The sequence below is a fragment of the Eumetopias jubatus genome, unplaced genomic scaffold, assembly GCF_037043125.1.
Source record: "Eumetopias jubatus isolate StellerSeaLion01/CBP00866 unplaced genomic scaffold, mEumJub1_p1.0 scaffold_5, whole genome shotgun sequence".
NCBI lineage: Eukaryota > Metazoa > Chordata > Mammalia > Carnivora > Otariidae > Eumetopias > Eumetopias jubatus.
The window spans coordinates 45,972,485-45,986,594 of record NW_028274811.1 but is presented as its reverse complement, the minus strand read 5'-3'; the positions used below and the strand labels follow the sequence as shown (position 1 = coordinate 45,986,594).

The window sequence follows — 14,110 nt, the reverse complement described above, 5'->3', positions numbered from 1 at the left end:
TAATATCTGACAACACTGACAAAAACAAGTTCTTCCAAGTTATGTGTTTTAATTTCAACATTTTAAAAAATGACATTGAAAAGAAACATCTGGGTAATGTATGATGCCACCTTTCTGTTTCTAAAGTGAATTTCAAGTAGTAATAGTCCTTTAAAAAGGTAAACACTGATAATTAAAATCACATTTGAAATAATGGTTTCTACTTAAAGGAAAAAAGAGGTTTTTTGGGGGGTATAGTGTTATAGAATTAGTTTTAGGCACAAAGGGCCCATCTAATGAAACTTCTCCTTCAAAGCAAACATGCTTGGGAAAGAATATAAATATTCATGTAATTTCTACAACACAGACCAATTCCCCATGAACAGTTTAATAACCACAGTAAGTGAGTTTAGGGGCAGCTCTTAGGAGCGAGGAGGGTGAGAGTAGTGAGGCTCTTATGCACCCTGTAGAACTGTCAGGTGAAGTGACCATGTATCATAAAGGAAATCTCTCTCAATATGATACTGGAAATAGTGGAATTTAGAAAAAATACTTCTTCATATCTCCATACTCTTCAATACTTTCTACGACCTGCTGTGTCTTCATGGAAACTCTTGAGCAGAATGAAAGCTACGGGACAGGGTTGAACTTAAACTAGTAACCCACCACAGGTAGCAAAACGCTGCTGAGAAGCTGGTCTGCAGCTTGTCTGGTTTTGGTGTAAGAGGCTCGGTCACGTCACATCGCCTGAAGCTGCCCACACCTGCTTTATTTACCTCAGCTCTACTGTGGCAGTCTTACAGCTGGTGTAAGCCTCTAGCTTCTGCATCACGACTGAAGGGCTGAGAGCTGTTCCTTCTTTTGTTCTGTCTTCACATAATTTCTCTTTACTCACCATCACTCTGCCAAATCAGTTTCTTTCTTACAATAGCCATTTAGGCAAATAAAAAACCCAATGTGAATATGTTAATTATTTTAACATATGAAGATAGATTAAAAATTTCAGCGTTGAGAAACATGGAGATTATAATTTTTCCTAGAAAAGAATTTCCTTTTTGTCTTTTTTTTTTTTTTAACTAATTGTTACCAGACCCCTCCTAATGGCCTCCAGGAAAATTAAACAGAACGGGAAAATTAAACAGAACATAAATCATGTATGAAAGGAAATCTAGTTTTGTAAATATTTGGAATAGATAAAATGAAAGTAGTTAGGTGGAAAAAATAGGAATCTGTGGACTTAAACAAATCATTTTGTAACAAAGCCTATTTTACAGTAGGATTTACCATAAAATAAGAATTTTTCCTTACATTTCCTTTGAACACCACCACCTTAAGTCTCAGTATGTTCATCAATAAAAACAGTATGTTTGTTTCAATGTGTAGAGGTAAACCAAGAGCAAGTGGGTCTTCATATAAATGTTTATATGTTTAAAACAAATATCCTTTTATATGCTGCTTTTTTCCCCTGATAATATTCTTCGACTTGGCATCATACCACAGTTTACTTGATGAACACCCCTACTGTTATTTCCAATATTACATATTTTCATTTAAAAAAAAAATGGCACGGATGCCTGGGTGGCTCAGTCGTTAAGTGTCTGCCTTCGGCTCAGATCATGATCCCAGGGTCCTGGGATCAAGCCCCGCATAGGGCTCCCTGCTCGGCTGGAAGCCCGCTTCTCCTTCTCCCACTCCCCCTGCTTGTGTTCCCTCTCTCGCTGTCTCTCTCTCTGTCAAATAAATAAACAAAATCTTAAAAAAAATAAAAAATAAAAAATAAAAAAAATGGCACTGTGATGACCATCTACATAGGTCTTTGACTCAAACAGACATAATTTCCATGCTGTGACACCTAGAAGGTCACTTAAGTGTTTTTCAGTCTCAGTTTCTTTATCTGAAAATGGGAATAAAGTGACTGTATATGTATAAATATTTACACCTCAAATACTCATATGTATACTGTTCACATTGTCAGGTCTTCTGAAAGTTTGTGGTTAAGACCATGGGTTCTGAAGCAGGACTACCTGCATACAAATCCCAGTTTGGGCATGTCCTAGCTCCGTGACCCTGTCAGTGTTGCTGACCCTCTCTGTGTCTCAATTTCCTCACGTAAAATGGAGATAACAATGCTGTCTTCTTTCATGGGCTGTTGTAAGGACTGGGGAAGAACTGGTTGCCGAGCAGTGATAAGACAATAGAAGAGGGTACAGGGTGAATTTTTAAACAGTGGACTTTAGATAGTGGATAAACGGGTAGATTATTTATTCCACTTCATTAAAAAATAAACATACCAAATTTATATCCATCCCTCTTTTTTACTTCAGAGTAGAAATAAAAGTTTCTTCAATACTTACGCTGTATAAGTAATTAGAATTTTAACTCACTATTTTGTGACAAACACTGAATAACTATTTGTTGTGAAAACGTAAGTAGCAGAATCCCCATATCAATGGCTATTCTTATGAAGAACAGACAAAGTTCGTGATTTTGCTGAACTGAAAAATCTTCACTGTTTTAATGTGCCACAGCCCTCGACAAAGGCAGCAATCATTACCACTTGATTGAGGATAGAGGTGTTAGTAAAACATAATCTACTGGCTTGAGAACAAGATGGAGTAACTGGTTCCACATTAGTCTTTCTGCCATAAACCACTAGAAGGCTGAATAAAAAGTACTAAACTTTTCAGATATTAAACAATTGGTAGTACAGTACTGTGATTCCTGAGAGAAGGGAAACAAATGAGGTAAGCCCTGTATTACCTCAGCTTTCTGCCTGGAGACATATTAGGGGCTGCTGCATAGGGTGGGAGAACCCAAGCAGAAGTTGTGCTAAAGAGATAGAGAAGTTGGTTACAGAGGCCGAGGAAGCCAGAATTTGTGGGGCAGAATACCACAATACACAGAAAAAAAGTTCTAGAAATCTGCATAGGGGAGCACTTAAGTGTTCTGCTGATTATTAAGCTATATGAGGGTAGGGTGAGATGCTACAGGGCCAGGAATAACTACTAAGGAGTTGTAAACTGAGTAACTGCTGGAACATGCATGAGAATAAAAGACATTCAAGTTCTAATCAGCCAGAGATGCCTCACTGAACACACAGGGTATTCAGTATAAAGACTTCAGAAAGATCACTCTTTAGGAGTAAGGATAAACTGGCATGAGAGCAGAGGTAAAGCTAGACATGCATTGTCCAATACAGTAGCCACTAGCCACAGATTTTAAATTAATTAAAATAAATTAAAACTTCAGTTCCTCCACTGCACAAGACACATTTCAAGTGTTTAGTAGCTAAATGTGACTAGAAACTCCTATTGGATACCAGTGCTCGATCCACCCTAACAAAACTTAAAAATAAGCCTCCAAAAGTTTGGGCTGATTAACATGTAATTTCATATCCTCTGAACAAAACTCAACATTTTTAAAAGGAGGACATCAAAACCCAGACTGTAAGCAATATACTATTTCAATGTTCATCATCCAGTCAAGAAGTGAAGAAGGAAAGTGTGATCCAAACCCAGTCAACAGAAACAGAACCAAACATGATAGAAATCATGAAAATATTTCATAATTATGTGAGAAATATAAGGACTTATCACAACTACATAAATATGTTCAAAGACATAAAAGAAAAATGAACATAAAGAGAAAAATAGAAACTAAGAAGAACCAAATGGAACTTACAGAGGTGAAAAATACAATATATCAAGTGAAAAACATAATGGATTTGCCTAACAGCAAATTAAACACTGCAGAAGAAAAGAAAAATGAATCTGAAAACAAGGCAATGGAAACCATCCAAAATGATGTAAGAGGGAGGAGAAAAAAGCTTAAAAACTGTTCTAGAGCCTCACTAAGCTGTGGGATAATATCAAGCAGTCTAACATGTAAGTGGGGTCACAGGAAACAGGAAGGGGAGGAAATAATGGGTAAAAATATTCCAAAAGGACAAACATAAATCTATATATCTAAGAAACTAGAAAAAACAAAACAAAACAAACAAACAAAAAAACCCCCACAAACCCAGAAAAACAAAAACAAAAAAACTCCAAACAGGAGAAATATAAAAACCAAACACACAAAATCAAATTGCTAAAAGCTAATGATAAAATCTTAAAATCAGGTACAGAAAAAAAGATTTATTTATAGAAGAGAAAAATAAATACTATTGAGTTCTCACCAGAAAGAATACAAGGTATAAAAAAATGGATTGGCTTTAATGTGCTGAAGGATAAGAAAAACTACTAACTTAGTACATAAAATATATTAAAATATATAAAATCCTATATGAAGTGAAAATATCCCTCAAAAATGAAGGCATAATAACATTTTCAGACAAAAAAGGATGAATTTATCACAAACCCCTACCATAAGAAACATTAAAGAAAGTACTTCAGGCTGGAGGAAAATGATACAAGATGAAAACTTGAATCTATATAACAGAAGGAACAGTGACAGAAATGACCAGAGTGGAGGACCTCACTGCACAGAAAAACGCTATTTGTGGACACTCTGCTACTTGCTTGATGCCCTGGAACTTTATGTCACCCACTGGACATTCCTTGAGCACATGAGGAGTTTCATCATACTGTCCATGGAAACTACTGCTTTGGATTTTGAGGCTTATCATGATTGTACCCCCACCAAAAGGTCTTCTTTTTTTTTTTTTTTTAAGATTTTATTTGTTTATTTGAGAGAGAGAGAATGAGAGAGAGAGAGCACGAGAGGGAAGAGGGTCAGAGGGAGAAGCAGACTCCCCGCTGAGCAGGGAGCCCGATGTGGGACTCAATCCCGGGACTCTAGGATCATGACCTGAGCTGAAGGCAATCGCTTAACCAACTGAGCCACCCAGGCGCCCACCACCAAAAGGTCTTCTTAAGGCTTGCAAAGATATCAGTTATCTTTGATGAGAAGTACAGCCTGAAGGCAATGGGACTGTTGTGATTATATGCAGCCCTCAAATTAATAGCACTAGGCAGGAGGAAGACAGTGCCTTACTCCCTCTCTATTCCTATCCAACAAAGAGCCTCAGCCCACCAAGCGTTCCACGTCCTACGCCATTGTCCTGGCTTCCCTGGCCTGGGATTTGAAGCAGTAATGTCAACAATGGCCCTCCTCCATCTGAGGCTGAGCCCAGTGGAGTTGACAGTCAGAAAGTCATGCATGAGGTCAACCCCATTCTGAGAAAGTCACATCTAAGAGTCCCGGGAGTGAAGTATTGAAGGATATCATTTTTAACTAAGCTCAAGGAAGAAAAGAAACCATACTCAAAACAGAGAAAGCATGAGCTATAGCAAAATCTGTTATTTCAGAACTTTCCCTAAATATACTGTTAATGAATGACTATTCTGTGACAATCTTCATTTCAACAGGCAGCAGGGTATTCAGTTGGAGCAAATTAGCTTAGACTTTTTTATGGAGCCTTGATACCGGGAAAAGAGACAAATTCAGTTGTAAAAAGTACTATGTATTAAATGTTTGAATTTATGTATTTTTCCATGTCATATTATACATTACCATTGTTCGTGAAGGATTACATTGAAGACTTTTTTTAAAAAAGGAAAAGCTCTGGATGCCTTGTTTTTAGCACAGTCAAGTTAATGATTATTTACTGTGTACAACTCATTAATTCAACCATGTGAACTCAAGCCCCAAAAGGTATAGCTCAAGTCCTTTCCAGTGCCACTTCTTGCCTAAGCTCTGCTTAAGAGCCCTTTTGGTAGGTGTAGTACTGTACTCAGTGTTGCAAACTGCTAAGTGTGGTATTGAAAACAGACTGAAAGTTTTTTTTTAATTAATAAGATACAGAAAAAAGCTTGAAAATGGAATCTACTGACATGTTGACTTACAGCTCATAGACCTTAGCCATGATATAATCCCACTTCAATCATATAGTCCCTTATGCAAATTCTAGTATACATGAATTTTTTGAGATGGTGTAGAAATCAGCTCTAATACACAGTTATACCTGGGGGAGGTGTTAGGTAACAGAACTGAATATTAGAACCATAAAAAAAAAAGAGGTAAAACAAATGGCAGGATAGGACAAGACATCTCTGTAATGACGCCTTGGGAGAGATTATGGAAACTGAGGCAACGAAAACTTGAACCTTGGAACTCCACTCTAGTATCTCAGAGAAGGAAGAGAGCTGACTGTAAGTGCTCTTTGGTGAAGAAAGCTGCAAGAAAGTTTAGATTACTCAGCAAGTATGGGCAGAGAAGGGCTGAGAAATATCTAAGTGAGTCAAAAAGGTTACTCAAGATTTTTCAGGTATCCATCTCTGGGGCCACACTTGGACCAGAGGTGTGGGAATGAACAATTCTGAGTCTATGCTATTAAATGGAATTGAATATTTGGATACGATCTAAGCATACATACAAAAACATCTTAGGAATATTATCTGTTTTTACATATGTATCTAGTAAACAAGGGACGGTAAATACAAATTACAAATTACTCATTATTACTAATTTAAGATACATAAAATGTCACTAGTATTTTTAAATTTCTTTGTATGTGCCATATGTATAAATAAAAGCAAATAATAGTTTCATGATAATTCAAGATCCTAATCCCCTAACCCTATTTCAACTGAGACTACTTCTATCAAGGAGTGTTTCAGTAATATTCTCTATATACATATATATCATGCCGATCGTGTGATATGTCTGTTAAATATAAAATTCCATAATAACAGATTTCAAAATTATTTGATAATTTTCCTATAGATGGATCAGAGCCAATGGTAAGTCCTTTATTAGGGAATTATAATGTTTATTTTAAAAGTGCTATAAATCCAGCTAAGAAAAAAGGCAGGCACAATACTCATGCATATCATAACCCAATGCTCCTTTGATGTTCTGGTTCCACGCTTCTCTGGAGTTCAGTATTTATAAATGGTCTCCATTTGGTTTCAACTACTTGTGAATTTCAAGTATACCATATATAACTATGTTCAAACTTAAGTACAAAACACATCTCAAGATAAAATCTAAATACAGTCTAAAGTAAATTAAACAGTTCTTTATTGTTAGAAAGTTTATTAAATTCAAGAGCAAGCAAAGACGTAGGAGTCAGTCTTATGCATAATGATAAAATTGGCCATGTCACTAGATTTTTTTTCAAGTCTTCTGTGGGATTAGAACCATGCCCATTTCATAATGATCAAATTGTATTACATACAAGAAAAAAAGAAACTGAAGTCTTTAAAAGCTTTAATTTGAAGTTATAAATTAGCAATATATTCGTGGCAAAAGTGTAATATAAATATAATTTTAGTAACTACTGGATCTAGGTATATGCTTTTCAAAGTGCACGTAAGATGAAGATAAAATGAAAGTTTTGGTCTTGGAAAGAGATGAACTTTCTAAAATATTTAGTAAGTACATCTCCCCAATTCATATGTTTTTCCCCTCTTGCCACACATGTGCTATATATAATATAAATACATTTGACTTTGACAGCTCCATTAATTTCTTTCTCTAATTTAAACTGTACATACATATTTTTTATTCTAATGAATATTAAAAATTTTAAAGTATAAGCATCCTGCCTTTGGTTAATTTAAGAAAAAACATTTTGAAGAATACGAAAGATTTAGTAAATACATTATAAGTGAAAATTTGGCAGAAAGTATGTGCCAGGTCCCCAAACCATACACATCTGGTTACTATACAGTGGTCTCATCCAGAAAGTAGCCTTCCAGAATATGCCACTTCCCTCCACCCTACAATCAACATAATTATAATGGGAATTTGGTGTACAACTATTTCAGAATGTTCCAAGCCGGATACTCTTTTTACAGTGTCATTTTTGTAACATACCACGAAATAATTCAGGCCTAATAAATATGATAGCAATGCCTAAGCTTGAAAATATTGCCAAATTGTTGATTTAAACTACATTTTCTAGTTCTACAAGTTGAACTGCCAGGATGGGAAAAAAGTTATTAGATCACGTTTGTTCAATATATGAAAGAGAGAAAAAAAAGCAGGGAGGTACACAGGTCAGTCACCAAAAGGTACTCTGTACCAAACCCAAGGCAATGTCTGCTAGATTAGTAATCAAAAATGAACCAAATCTTGGCTGGATGGGATCAGAAACCAAAAGGGTAAATAAATGACACCACTTAGGTTAGTATGACAGCACCAGGTTGCTAAGAAATCTATTAGAATGAGACAACAAGCAAGCAAGTTCTGCAGCAGAAGCTGCTCTTGCTATGTGTTCTTGCCAATCACTAGTGTGCCTCTGCCAAATCAATGTCACATTTAATTTATTCACATTCAAATCTATTGCAAACAGACTTTGATCAATTACAATCATGAAAATGCAGACTGAGTTTTGTTGTTTTGACACGCTTTCTTGAACTTCTCTTCTGCATTTAAAAAAAACATTTCTAATTGCAAGTTGATCTCAATGATTTTTGTTATTTAAGGGGAACAATTGTTAAGATTTGTTTATATTCTTTGCTGGCTAGGAATTTCTGGTGTTGAGTTTTGTCTTTGAACTTGAGCCAGATTAATTATTACATCTCAAAATGTTACTAAAAGGAACTAATCACAGAGCTCAAGTCATTAATAGTTTTGCAGGTGGTATTTCTTTTAATAAAATATATGAACTTCCATCTATATGAAAAAAAGACCTTTGAGCATAAAGATACAATTACTTAACTGAAAAAGAAATACAGCAGTTAAACAATAAAAAAAAATAATTAGACTCACTTAACTTTAGTCCTATTTAATTGCACTGCCCTGGTGGAAGACAAAGAAAGCCTTGCTCCCCTGTGTGAGAAGTGGGGAAGCCCGTTATCCCTGGGAGAGAAGCAATGTCAGGTCCCCATGGCTTTGTCAGGCCTGGGCTCCTAGAGTGGGGAAGAAAGGGCAGAGGCTGGAGCCCTGGAGGAAAAAGGAGGCTCCATCTGTGAAGGACTGCTAACACTTATTGAGCTGTTATATGCCAGCCGCTGTACGGAGGAAACAGTTCTTCTCTCCTAGGTTGACGGAGGGAAGGAAAGGAGCTGGGAGGAAGAATTCAACATGTCATAGCCATGGAGGGAGGTTACCTGCCCCAGGACCTAATGCACAGGTACTTTCCTTTGATGCAAGGGACAATAAACCTGTGGCCCTACACAATATACTCCTTCATTCATGCATTTTTCATTCTTTCTTTCATTGAATAAATATATATGATCACCTACAATTCAAGGGCCTGGGGATACAGAGAACAAAACCTGGCTTCTGCTCTTAAGAAGCTTCCTTGGGGGCCAAGAGGAAAACAAAGGAGGTTGCCTGCTGCAACATAGACTCATCTAGGAGTCAACGTAGGGAAGAGCTGGGTAAACACCAATGGTCAGTTTTGTGGCTAATGCTTATGAGTTCTTTCCTACTTTCCCATTTGCTCATTCATTGGTTCATTTAGATATTGAAAGCCCACTATGTGCCAAGGACAGAGTGAGAAGACACAATCTTTAGCCCAAACTTAAGGAACTCACAATCTAAAGAAGAGAGATGGGTTAAACAATTAATGAAATTACAATATGATAAATTCTGTGACAATATTAAGCAAAGAATGTTTTGAGATTGCAGAAGAAAAGCTGGTGTTCCTATTATTATCCACAGAGCGGGGAGGAGGGGGTGAGAAATGACTTTCCAGAGGGGGTGAGGTCCGAGTCTCAACAACAGGAATGAACCAGACAACTGAGAACAGAGGAGGCATGCTGGGAAGAGGTGAGTACATGCTCACAGGTAGGTTCGGAGGAGGAAAGCAGCACCACAAATTCAGAACACTAGAAGCAGGTCATATGGCTTGCAGGGGTGAGAACATGCTGACTCTTACAATGCGATGTTAGGACATTTAGCTTTTATCCCGAAAGCCATGGTAAAATATTTTGACTGTGAAGCAAGAGTAGGATTTCCAGATAAAAGAGGAGGAGAATGCACAGTTAATCTGAATTTCAAATAAACAACAAATAATTATTTTGTATACATAGTTCTTATATATTGTAGGGTATATACTTACCCTTACAATTATTCATCGTTGGTTTGGAGCTTAAAATTTAACTAGGTGCCCTGTCTTTTTTGTCTGCAAAATCTGGCAAAGAGAGCAGGAGGCCTACGTGTTTATACCACATTAAAAAAAAAAAAATGATTCTAGCAACTATAAAAATTAGACCGGAGGGAGGTGAGACTGGAATAGAGAAATCAGAGAGGATGCTATTGCAGAAACAGAACTGAGACGTCATTAAGGCAGGAACCGAGACAGGTAGTGAGAAGGAGGGGAAAAGACAGATTGTGAGGATGTTCAAAATGAGAAAGGTCTTGGTCACCAAGGATGTGGTGGTGAACCAGACCAGGACAGTCCCCCAGTCTCTGATGACGACAGCTGACAGGTAATGCCATTAACCATGGGAGGAAACAGGGGAGAAGAGGAATTCTGTTTTAGACATACTGAATTTGAGATGTCTGTAACACACCCAAATATCATGCATCAAACCGTTAGCTCCTTCTCAGCCCAACCTTCAAATACCGAAGTGCTTCAGGACTCACTTTGAGGTTCGCCCCTTTTTCTATACTCTCTGCCTAAGTAATCGTTTCCAATCTTAGGAGTTTAAATACTGTCTACATATGCCGGAAAATCTCAAATTTATACTTTTAGGCCTGTTTTCCAAGCTCCAGAATGATACACTATCCAACTATCTAACTGATGTCTTCACCTGGATGTCTAATGGACATTTTAAGTTAAATACATCCAAGACCAGTGAGGCTCAGAAGATTAGCTCAGGGTCACACAATAAACCTAGACTTGAGACAGAAGCGTCTGCTTCCACCATGTTCTTTCCACTACTCATTACTGCCTTGCACAGTTCTCAGCAAGCCCCACACAGAGCTCCGCAAACCGCGGGCCTCAGTATAGTGCTGCCTGACTACAGTGTTGCCTTAATCTCTGGCAGCTTTGCTTTGCTTCACTTCAATCGGGACTCACCCTGTTGCCTTTCTTCACATGCTAAGACACAGACAAGCTCCAAGGTGATGCCGCGCTGCACTCATGTATCTAGAGGGGCATCCAGCTAACTGGTTGGCAGCCCTGAAAGTGAACTACCATACTCTCAAAGTAGCCTCCCTGACATACCAAACACACACCAGTGCACAGGATCTGGAGAAGGCGAGGGGTTACTGGGATGTCCTTGTGCTGCGAAGTAGCCCACTTTAGCCAGCAGCAGCCAAATCAGCCTCCCTTACACAGCTGTGCACATTTAGTAAATTATTCCTATACTCCCCTTGCCTCCTACCTCCATCTAGCACTAAATCTTACCAATTCTTCCTCCAAAGTGTATCTTGAGCGGCGCAGGTCTCTCCATCTCCCTTGGCAAAAGCATTTCTTGTCTAGATCACTCTCCTAATAGGTCTCCTTGGTCCTCTAGGATTCAGTGTCCAGAGCAACCACTGACCTTTCACGCCACTTCCCGCTAACAACACTTTAATGGGTCCTTAGAACAAAACCCGAACTTGCCCATGGCAGATATGGATATGGAAATACTGTGATCGGTTCCCACTTCAAGACAGGACTTGCTTCCCAGCTACGGAGAGTGTGCTGAGCCGACAGCCCCCAGTGAGTGGCATATTATGGCTTATTAACAGACATTTGGGTTATTTCTAGCCTTTCCATATGCCGTATTTACTACTGCTATTACAAATAGCCCTGTGAATTATGATAAATTACTTATTTCATCAGATAATTTGGAGTAGATTTCTAGAAGTTAGATTGCTAAGACAGAGGGCAAATGCATAAATATTTTGCCGTCTGTAAGGGAAGGGTTTTTGACTGCCCTTTCTACCTACCTTCTCCCCTCTTTCCCCCCACATTCATTGCCTAAAACGATGCCTAGGATGTAATAGATGCTCAATATCTATCTGTGGAATGAATAAATTTGGCTCTGTATATGCACTGTATGGACTAATGAATAAACATTAACTCTGCAATTTGTAATTGTCTTATAAAGTCAAATCTAAACTTAAATAGCTAGTAATCAAGGATAAATCATATTCCATCATTAATAAATTTTGATTTGAACTGGCTTAAAGTTCTCTACATAATGTTGGAAAAGCCTTAATAACTTCAAAAGTGAGAAAAGACAGGTACACATTTATTTATACTCTTGGAAGCTTGTACTGGTTTTTTAAAACCAGTGTGAGGGTACCAGCTCTCAGTGTGACTGTGGTTGCATTGGAACGCAACATGGCCCTTGAGGTGCCCTGAGCCAGCACTGTCGGGTCCCAAGGACCTGGGCATGACAGTGGAGGTGGGTGCACATAGCGAGGATGATGGCTTCGAGGAGGAAGAATATGCTGCCATTAACTCCACGTTGGGCCAGACCAACTCCTGGCTGGAGCACCTGGAGAAGAACGACCACCACCACGCCCACCTCCAGGAGCTGCTTGAGTCTGACCGGCAGACACCCCTTGAGTTCCAGTTCGAGGAGGCCCTTAGGGATGCCAGTCCCAGGCTCTTGGAGCCCCCAACTAGCTCCAACCCTGCCTCCCTGGGCTAGGCTCTGACCTGAGACCTTACTACCTGGCTTAGATATCTTTTCAAGGGCTGGACTACAGGTTCCCCTGGTGGGTCTGCCTGCCTGGGCCGCCCTTTTGGTACTCTCTCCTTGGCATGCCCAGGCCAGTCCCCACCACTCTGCATCCCCTCCTGTAGTCAGGTGTGGGCCTGCAAACCACCCACTCTGCCTATCTGCCCAATTCCAGGGCACTCGCCACTCCGCCCAGGCCTTGAGCAGCCACATTAAACAGGCCAATAAATGAAAGAAAGAATGAATGAATGAATGAATAAAACCAGTTTGGTAAAGATGACTCAGTTTGTCCTTTTTTTTTTTTTAGATTTATTTATTTATCTGAGAGACAGAGAGCGAGAGAGAGAGAGAGAGAGCGCAAGCATGGTGGAGAGAGGGGCAAAGGGAGAGGGAGAGAAAGTCCTAAGTAGACTCGGCGCTGAGCGCAGAGCCTGGCAGAGGGCTCAATCTCACGACTCTGAGATCATGACCTGAGCAGAAACCAAGAGTCGGATGCTTAACCAACTGTACCATCCAAGCACTCCTCAGCTTGTCCTTTTGAAAATTAAGAAAAAATTATTTTTTCTTTGTGTACCTTTCACTTGTCAACCAGTGAGTATTTGACTTAAAATATATCACTACCCAAATACAAAATTCCTAACTTTGGAAGGCATCAAGGTAAGGAAATTTAATAATTGATCAGTTATTTTGGACCTAAAACATTTTCTTACCCCCAGAGAAATAGTGTTTCAGTGATATTTATATTCCCTGCCTAGGATACAATTTAACCACAGTGTAACATATATGCAATAAAAATACACGGTAGAGTCATGATACATCATCTATAGCATCTATGACTGACTAAAACTTGAAAACAGGCTGTGGGGCATTTCAGAGGGGCTGCTGGTGCTGCCTCCCCAAAGAGACAGAGGTACTATAGGAAGGTAGATGGGTGACCTTCAGTCCCTTCAAATGGAACCCAGGACTCCACTCCTCCCAACTCCAAAGATGGTCCAAGCACTTCCCTTCCCATTAAGAGTTGGGAGAAGGTAGAAAAAATAGGAACACGGGCTTGGAAAGTGATGGCTAGTGGTAAGGGGCAGAAGAAGGTGACCATGTGGCCAACTAGAATTGCAGCAGTCACATAAAGCACCACCATGGGGCGCCTGGGTGACTCAGTCAGTTAAGCGTCTGCCTTCGGCTCAGGTCATGATCCTGGAGTTCCAGGATCAAGCCCCACATCTGGCTCCCTGCTCAGTGGGGAGTCTGCTTCTCCCTCACCCACTGCCACTCCCCCTCCTCCTTCTCTCTCTATCTCTCACTCTCTCAAATAAATAAATAAATAATTAAAAAAAAAAGCACCACCACTACACTAGCAGTAACAGTAACAATCGCTTTATGCAATTGGAGTAACACCCACAGACAGGACTGCCTACAGCAATTATACTGAGAGGAGAGTGGAATTCCCAGAAGAGTAGTAGCTGATGAAACTAACCAAATGACATTGAGGGAAGGAAGGACAATAAAAGGGAGGAAGAGTAACATCTTTTCTTCTAAGAGGAAATGAAAAGGCTAGA

General features: G+C 39.2%; 1 protein-coding gene and 1 pseudogene across 1 annotated transcript in view; one reads left to right on the top strand and one right to left on the bottom strand.

The window, feature by feature from the left end:
• The window catches only part of NDUFAF2 (NADH:ubiquinone oxidoreductase complex assembly factor 2), a 136,211-nt gene that overhangs the window by 2,323 nt on the left and 119,778 nt on the right, over positions 1–14,110 (bottom strand). The window lies entirely within an intron of this gene.
• On the top strand, positions 10,273–12,524 carry LOC114224639 (bublin coiled-coil protein pseudogene; annotated as a pseudogene).